This window comes from Myxine glutinosa, chromosome 5 (assembly GCF_964187855.1).
Source record: "Myxine glutinosa chromosome 5, kmMyxGlut1.1, whole genome shotgun sequence".
Lineage (NCBI taxonomy): Eukaryota > Metazoa > Chordata > Myxini > Myxiniformes > Myxinidae > Myxine > Myxine glutinosa.
Window position 1 is genome coordinate 65,017,069 of NC_136265.1, and position 9,467 is coordinate 65,026,535.

A 9,467-nucleotide genomic window follows, 5' to 3' on the forward strand; every position below is an offset into this window, starting at 1 on the left:
CGCCGTGCGAACAGAAGTGTGGAGAGTCGGCGGCTGCTCACTCCCGGCCCGGCCGTTCTCCTGCATCCAGCTGAACCTTACAGCCCTGTGGTCCCACCTCCTCATCCGTCCAGCCATCCACCTCCTACCATTCCGGTCATCATCCCCGTGTAAGTGTGACTGTCGTCTGTCTGTCCGTGTTGTCCCAGGGAATAAGTAAGACTGTATAGGTAAGCTAGTATTGCACTGTGTCTGCTGCTTCTGTCATTATTTTTGTATTTTTCCTTCTCCTTGGTTTCTTTGGTCTTGTAAATATTGGTAATAAATCCCTGTTCTTCCTTACTCTGCCTTCTTTTCTTCACATCCGTTCGTCCTTGTCTTTTCCATCATTGAATACCTGTGGCACGATTTGGCCAACGAATAAGAATCGGGTCTAGTTTTTGTTAATGGTTCGAGCCGCGGCTGCTAATTCGCTCGGCAAATAACATCTTGTCCGCGGTCTCGAACGAGGTTGCTCACCTGCCTCTCTGGAGGGAGCTGGACAGCTTCAGGACTCACGTCGGTCAGTCGCAGACAAGGGGATTAATCCCTCCTTGGTAAGGGGAAAAGGGGCCGACGGTGAGATCCGCAACAATATATATATGTATATGTTAATATATATATATATATATTGTTACGGAACCCAATGTTGGCCTCTTTCCCCCTTATCGAGGGGGGATTAATCCCCTCGTCTATGGCTGACCGACGTGGTCCCGAGGGTATGACGTCATGCCCGGTCAGCACTGGGTAGGGTATTAGGCCCAACCGTCCTATGACCTAAATACCAGCGCCTCCCGGTACGCAAGGAAACACCTCCCCGCTCACGGCCGCAGCGTAATAGATTGGTTGCGCCGAGCGAAGCGAACTGCGGCGTGAGCCATTTATCAAAGGGGCTAAACCCGGTTCATATGCGTCGGCCGAATCGCGCCACGTATACTCAATTTGGAAACCTCTAAAGCGACCGAATGTGAAGAAGAAGACAAAGTAGGAAGAACAGGGATTTATTATTATTTACACACAACTCAAGGAAGAAAAGCAATCAAAGTAATATACAAGGAAATGGAAGAATCAGAAGGACACAGTGCAAAACCTAGCTTATACTATACAGTCTTACTGAACCCCAGGGACAAGACGCACAAAACAAACTCACGTACACGAATGGGGAATTGCAGAGTGGATTGGCTGGAGGGAGAGGAAGGTCGAACCACAAGCCTGGAAGGTTGAGCAGGGTGCACAGCAAGCAGGTCCTTTCCGGGCTGGGAGCGAGCAGGGCGGCGGCAGCACACGTGTCTTGGTCGTTCCATGCGGCAGGGCTCGTTCTTGCCTTGACACTCCTCGGGCTCTTTCGGTCATCTGCTCCGGTCCTCTCGTTCTCTCCTTGCGCGATCGTCGCACGCTTCTCTCATACCTCAAACGCAGGTGTGACACGCCCCCCTCTCTTTGGGTCCCGCCCTCCCCCGTGCTCTGTTTCGTTGCCTTATATGGCAATGCCACGGTCTTGCTACCTTATTTGGGCATGGGGCTGAACAGCCCGCCCCTCGTGGCGAGCCACGGGCTTGTATCCTTATTTGGGCATGGGGCTGAACAGCCCTGCCCCTCGTGGCCCGCCCTGGGCTTGCCTCTTCCCGACGACCCCGCCCTTCCTGTCCAACAGAGCACGGAGCACATATTCATCATAACAGCGAACGCCGCTCCCAAAGCCAGGCCAGTTGAGGGGGCGCGCACCCCACGCTTGTTAAGCTTCGTTACCCAGAGAGGGAGAGTTCGGCTGGGAAATGTCATTATTGAAGGGGAGCTATCCTTATTTGATTCGGTGCAATGGAGTGTCAATTACTGGGCAACAGAGTCTTAAACTGGAACACATAATAAGGGAATAACTATTTAGAGGTTCTGAGATTGGCTAGGTGTATGCGATGAATTAACTAATGGGGACGACCTTTGACCTTTACCATTATGGGGGTATTTACACAGATTCACCACATTTACAGAGGGTGATATTTACAACAATTATACAGGATTCACAAATCCGTTACACTGCACCCTCCTTCCTTCAGGCACGTCCCGGGCCTATAAAAATTTAGCTTAGTGTGGCACGTAGGTGTAACTCACTCTATAATTAACCTGACCCTGAGTGCGACAATTTTAAAACACAGATAAGTATGTCCCCCTGCTGCATTGCACCCTATCTAACAGATTTACGCCCACAGCTAACCGAATTGTGGAATTGTCTTCAAACTAAACATGAACGGTGAGGGAGCATTATTTACAGTGACATTATTTTGACTATTTACAAAACGCAACCCAGGACCTGTGATTTTTCTTTCAGGGAAACAAAAAGAAATTCCTGTTGGGAGGGGAGGAGACAGCATGCATTGCATCGACGCACCAGCACCAATAAACACCAAAGCACCAATCACCAAAAGCACCATTCGGTGCAACAGTCACCAGTTCATCATAATAACACACAAAAAAAAACAACTGGTGGTGGTCTTCCTCTTCTCTGCTGGGCTGATGTTCTTCCTGATGTTTTCTCTACTTGCGGCCTATTTGGAAATAAAAAGGCACCAACGCGTCCACTTTTTATTTAGGGCCACAGGGGCCAACTAAGGGTGGTCCACCTGTCTGGCATAGGTGCCACCTTTACCCTGGGCCACAAGTGAGATTACCTGGCCACCATGGCCGGTCCCCAGCAGAGGTGCCAGGCCCCAAAACGTGGGGTCCATAAAGTGGTGCTTGGCCGCAGAACGGCGGTCCATAAGTGGTGCATCAATGCAAGCATGCTGGTTGCGGGAGTTCGGGTTCACGGACGCGACCTCCCCGCACGCTCCTCTCAGTGCCCAGAGAGCACAGTCCTCGGGTGGGAGACAGGGGAACAGAAGACAGGTGAGTAATGGGTCAAGGCGCAAGGGTACACATCAAACAAGGTAATGCAGAACGAGGTGCGCACGGAGAGCGAAGTGAGAAAGCTCGTCCCTACCGTACGCCCCCCACATGTGACCTACACTACCCCCCCTTGCCCCTCCCCGTATTTACAAAAACCTACACATTTACAAATTTGTCACTACCGTCACGTCTTCCCCATATCTCCCATATACCAAATTCATCACCACAATCCCTCTGACCAAAATTTGCCATCACCAATTCATCATCAATCCTCATAAGGAGGAAGAGATGGAACATCAGCACAATGTCATACCCACGTCATGATGCGTCTCACATTCCAAACATTTGCACAGAAAAATAACAACAACAAACCATGGCATGGTGTGGAGCACCGTCGTTACCTCAGGTGAGTGGATGTAGATGGTGCAAGGAGATTTCCATGCTATCTACCTTCTAAATGACATTGACACACTTTACACTACCCGGGGTCTTACCCTGCCAATCCATTGGCCATCTTACCCTCTATGCGGTTTTAAGAACCAAATTCCCATTGACCAAACTGTGGTGCTTCATCAATTTGGGGTCTCACTCCCCCGTTTCAACTCCCTGTGCCTTTGCACAATTTCAGGACTGGGTCGTGTGGCTCTCCCAGCAGGTCTACCCACCTGCACACCTCCACCACTGCAGTTGCCTCCGAGCTTACCTGCTCCTTACCTAACCTATCTACCTGGGGAAGGCCCTCCTTGGCACTTACCCCACTCGGTGCCCTCTCTGGCACTGGGATACCTGGGTCCGTCCTCCGGATCCTCAGGCCCCATCCACAACTCTAGCGGCTCCCAGAGCCCACCTGCGGCCTCACCTGGCCGACATCCTCAGTGGTGGAGTGCCCATTCAACTACACACACTAACAGGCCACACGCCCAGTCATTTCCACAACACTAATGCACCCATCCAAACACCATTCTTCCACCACGCACCACAGATGCCAATATCCAACCACAATTTATCTACTCCCTCTACCTAACTCTTAAACTACCCTCCCCGGGTATTCGTGATAGGGGTCCACTTTTCCCCCATGCACACCTTCGCACCATCCACTCCACTCCACAGTTTCCACCATACTCACTCCACACCATCCATTCCATACTCCATATATTCCATACTCCATGTATTCCATACAACCATGCTCCATACACCTGTATTTGCACACCTGTGCCATCACTCCTGGTGCTTCCTGCACCCTCCTTCCTCCAGGACCATTTTGTCAACACAACACACAATCACCACTACTCAGTCATACACTGCTCCATACACCTGTTCACTTGCACACCTGTGCAATCACACCTGGTGCCACCTGCACCCTCCTTCCTCCCAGGTTTCTTCAATCATTCCATACAATGCACAACCACAATTATTCCTCATACGCTGCTTCATACACTTTCAATTCTCAAACACACGGCATCATCTGATCTAACTACTCCCTGCTAAAACTCGCGCTTCCCAGTCGCCCCTTATATTATTGCGCTCCCTCGTCATTATAATCCAACTACCCTCTCTATGTCCCCACTACCTGTCCAATGTCGCTACTTAAATCTTCAGTTACCTATGGTCAATCTCTAGGTCCCTATACATTATCCAAACCCTCCCTCGGTGAGCTTACACTGCCAAACCCCATAAAACTATAGCTCCTTTGCCCCCGTGTGAGGGATGGTGAATTTGCCATCCCACCACATCGGGTATCTCCCACTATCAATTTTGCTCATCAAATTCCAGCCAATCAAAAATCTGCCAATCATTCTACCAATCATTTGCCAATCAAATTTTTTGCCAATCCTATTCATTACTCAATTTCGGATCAAAACACTATTACCATCACAGTCCACTATATCCGAGCCTCGGTGGGTCGTTACCTCATTAAAACTCGGCTTCGCAAAGCCGAGCAATGAATGCGGGTGGTTTGGTCGCCTGCAGGTTGAGTCCGTCCGGCATTCACGATTCTGGGGAGGAGGCTTCGTTGGGCCGAGATTCCACACACCATCTCGGCGTGGAACCTTGCGGTCGCCGGCCCGATGGCTCAATCTCGCCCGGGCGGAACCCCGCCCCTGCCACCAGGGGGCACCATTCCGATCCCTTCGACCTGGCCCCCCTCCCCCGGAATCGCCGCTCTGACGCGGCACCGACCATTCAGTGCGGGACCCGGCCCGATTCGTGCACGACGCTCCGAAGAGCGACGCGCTTACGGTCCCGGCCGGTCCTCGCTGCAAACAAAACGCACCGTGCACGGAGTGCTCGCCTCGGCTATCCGTCGCCCTAACTGCTAACCCGGTTAACGTCGATGCTTCACTTGCATGCTCACACCACGCGACCCTTTTCACACTCACCAAACCCGGCGTCTCGGCGCCTCCAGTGCATCCCACACACTCCGTCCGTTCCACCACCGCACTCCCTGTTACACACCACACCTCTCGCGCACACTCACCGTTCGCACACTTCCTTAACACACCTCGTGCACCGTCTTGCGCACTCTCCCTCGGTACGTACTCCGTACCACTCACCATTGGCGTGCACTCTCGCATCCACCCACTCACGCGCTCCGATGTGCCCTGCCGCACACGCACCACAACCAACTCAGATGTGCTTTCTCGCACACTCTCACCGTTCATCCCAGGTGTGCATTCTCGCACCCGCTCCTCCACCAACTCACTCTCCGGGTCACTCTCACCCTCGCATGTACACTCCGTATCGCTCTCACTCCCTGTGTCACACCCCGTACACCCCGACGTGCATTCCCGTTCGCACTCGGTTTCACACTCGCGCTTTGTAACACGCTCATTCCCCGATGCACACTTTTTTTCCACAAGCGCGCCATTTCCACTCACAGGGGACCCTTCACCAACGCCCGGATGCTTTCTCGATCCCAAGCGCGCGAACATTCTTTCTGCGCCAAACATCCTCCTGCTGAAAAACCTCTTAGCACCATACACAGCACGACTCACCTTTGGGATCCTCTTCTCTACGTGCACCTGCAAATCTTTATAAGGATTAGCAAGTATGGCATCAGGATGTGAACTTAGACTTTGTGCACAATCCATTTCTCCCTCCAACTGGTGCTTTTTTTTATTCTGCCGTCTCTACAAGCCCGATTTTAACTATTTCTTTTTCTTTAACGACCGTTGGCTTCAATAAAATTCCCTCTACCTCCGCGGTCGCCGGCTGCCCCATACCCCGGGTCGCGATCTCTATACCCGTCATTTTACCCGCGCTTTTCTCCACTTCGCCCAACCAGCGCTTCTCGACCCGCTTTACCTCGTCGTGCACCCTCAGGACCCTCTCGCCCGACATGCGATCCATGCTCTCCCCACATTTTTGTATGCTCTCCCCACATTTTTGTATGCGGTCACCCATTCTATCCCCAACTTTACCGATTTGCTCCATTTTGCTTCCTAGCCCCCCGATTCGATTTTCTAATCGCTCCCCCATTCTGTTTTCCAAACGTCCGATTTGGTTTCCCATTTGCTGCCCCATTCTGTTTTCCATCCCTTTGAAATTATCATCTGTCTTTAACATAAAGGCTATCATCTGTTTCATAAACAGGTCCAAATTCATTGGTGGCGCGGGCTCAGCTGCCGCAGCCACGTGCGAGCCGCCATTTTGTGCCTCTACAACCACGTGCGCGAGGGCACCATCTTGTGCACCTGATACCCCCCAACCACATCTTCATTTTTTCTCCTCCTCCCTCTCCTCCATATACATTTCCCGGGGGTCCTGGGTCGCTTCTAACCCCTCTTCTAATCCCCCCACCGGCATCCGGCCACCTTGATCATCCATGGCGCGATTTTAAATTTGGGATGTTAAACAAAATTTCGGCCGCTCGTAATTTCAACCAAATTTTTTCAGATGTTAAACATTTGGTTCAGGTCCAATCCCACTCTCCTGACACCAATTGTTACGGAGCCCAACGTCGGCCTCTTTCCCCCTTATCGAGGGGGGATTAATCCCCTCGTCTATGACTGACCGACGTGGTCCCGAGGGTATGACGTCACGCCCGGTCGGCGCTGGGTAGGGTATTAGGCCCAACCGTCCTATGACCTAAATACCAGCGCCTCCCGGTACGCAAGGAAACACCCACCCGCTCACGGCCGCAGCGTAATAGATTGGTTGCGCCGAGCGAAGCGAACTGCGGCGTGAGCCGTTTATCGAAGGGGCTAAACCCGGTTCATATGCGTCGGCCGAATCGCGCCACGTATACTCAATTTGGAAACCTCTAAAGCGACCGAATGTGAAGAAGAAGACAAAGTAGGAAGAACAGGGATTTATTATTATTTACACACAACTCAAGGAAGAAAAGCAATCAAAGTAATATACAAGGAAATGGAAGAATCAGAAGGACACAGTGCAAATACTAGCTTATACTATATAGTCTTACAGGTGTGACACGCCCCCCCTCTCTTTGGGTACCGCCCTCCCCCGTGCTCTGTTTCGTTGCCTTATATGGCATGCCACGGTCTTGCTACCTTATTTGGGCATGGGGCTGAACAGCCCGCCCCTCGTTGAGAGCCACAGGCTTGTATCCTTATTTGGGCATGGGGCTGAAAAGCCCCGCCCCTCCTGGCGCCCCAGGGACAAGATGCACAAAACAAACTCACGTACACAAATGGGGAATTGCAGAGTGGATTGGCTGGAGGGAGAGGAAGGTAGAACCACAAGCCTGGAAGGTTGAGCAGGGCGCACAACAAGCAGGTCCTTTCCGGTCTGGGAGCGAGCAGGGCGGCGGCAGCACACGTATCTTGGTCGTTCCACGCGGCAGGGCTCGTTCTTGCCTTGACATGCCTCGGGCTCTTTCGGTCATCTGCTCCGGTCCTCTCATTCTTTCCTTGCGCGATCGTCGCACGCTTCTCTCACACCTCAAACTCGGGTGTGACACGCTCCCCTCTCTTTGGGTACCACCCTCCCCCGTGCTCTGTTTCGTTGCCTTATATGGCAATGCCACGGTCTTGCTACCTTATTTGGGCATGGGGCTGAACAGCCCCGCCCCTCCTGGCGCGCCCTGGGCTTGCCTCTTCCCGGCGACCCCACCCTTCCTGTCCAACAGAGCACGGAGCACATATTCATCATAACAGCGAACGCCGCTTCCAAAGCCAGGCCAGTTGAGGGGGCGCACACCCCACGCTTGCTAAGCTTCGTTACTCAGAGAGGGAGAGTTCGGCTGGGAAATGTCATTATTGAAGGGGAGCTATCCTTATTTGATTCGGTGCAATGGAGTGTAAATTACTGGGCAACAGAGTCTTAAGGGCGTCTGACAACTTAAATACCCAGCTCGATATTAAACCAAATTCGTTCAACACGATGAAAAATCACAATATTTGTCGAGATATTTCTGGCGAATATGCACTTTTTGACGGCTGTGACGAAATCATTTGGTTACAAACTTGCAATCCCATTGATGGAGATTACATCTGTTGTAAAAATCAGATCTACAACATTGTCCCAATAAAAAAATAAAAAAATAAAAAAACAACTTTAGACGCCATTTCCCCCCGCAAGCGGGGTTTGGCCTTTTTCGGGGACCGTGGTTGTTTTTTTTTTTTTTTTGGTCCCCTTTTTGAAGCAATGTTTTACGGCCGGATGCCCTTCCTGCCGCCAACCCTTTTTGTCGCCTTTTACGACAAGCAGGGAATTACCAGTGAACTGGTACTCAATTAGCCGACCTCGGAAGGATGACAGGCTGAGTCAACCCCCCTGGCGTTAATTCAGCGATCGACCGGGATTTGAACCCAGGATCCTAGGATCCTAAGCTGGCACCCTAGCCGCTAGCCCAACACCAACACCAGCTATATGTCCCAAAAGTAGCTTTAATTCTGAATCGATCTCTTCAAACACCTGTAAGAAATCAACAAGAATAATTTCAGCATACCATAATCATAGAAGTAATAATGAATTGGCAATTGGTACAAGCAAGCCTGGAACATCTGGCAATACGCACCATTCGAATATGCACTGCCACACAGAATAAATGTCACAGGAATGAATCAGAGCGATGTCCGTCCGAGTTCTTATAGAAGCCCCTCAGTGGTCGGAGTCAGCATAGCACCTGGGTTCAACTTCGACACAATTTCATGACAACATCAAAACACAATGGCATGACTTTGTTATTACAAATGTTGATAGGAAGCTGATGGTTGATCCTGAACTCATCCATTGTCCTCCGAGAGGTAAGCATTTCAACTCTCAACAAGAAACAGCAATGAGAGATTGCAGACCCTCGCCAGCATGTGGTTTTAGTGATTTTAAGGCTTTTGTGTTAAAACAAATATGGCGACCCAACCATGTGACCAACGACGTCCTCATTATTTTATTTATTTTTCTCCACCAATGTATCCCCAGATGACGCTCAAGACATTTCATCTTGATCGGATGAGGTTTTGTACTTGTTAAATTATAACGTCATGATGGAGGCACCTATGACATCATCCTTAACATATGTTATCCCGCATGGAGATTTCTTTACAATGAGCCATGTCTCAATTTTTTCGATGCAGCGCTTTCGGAGATATAGAGGTGCAAAG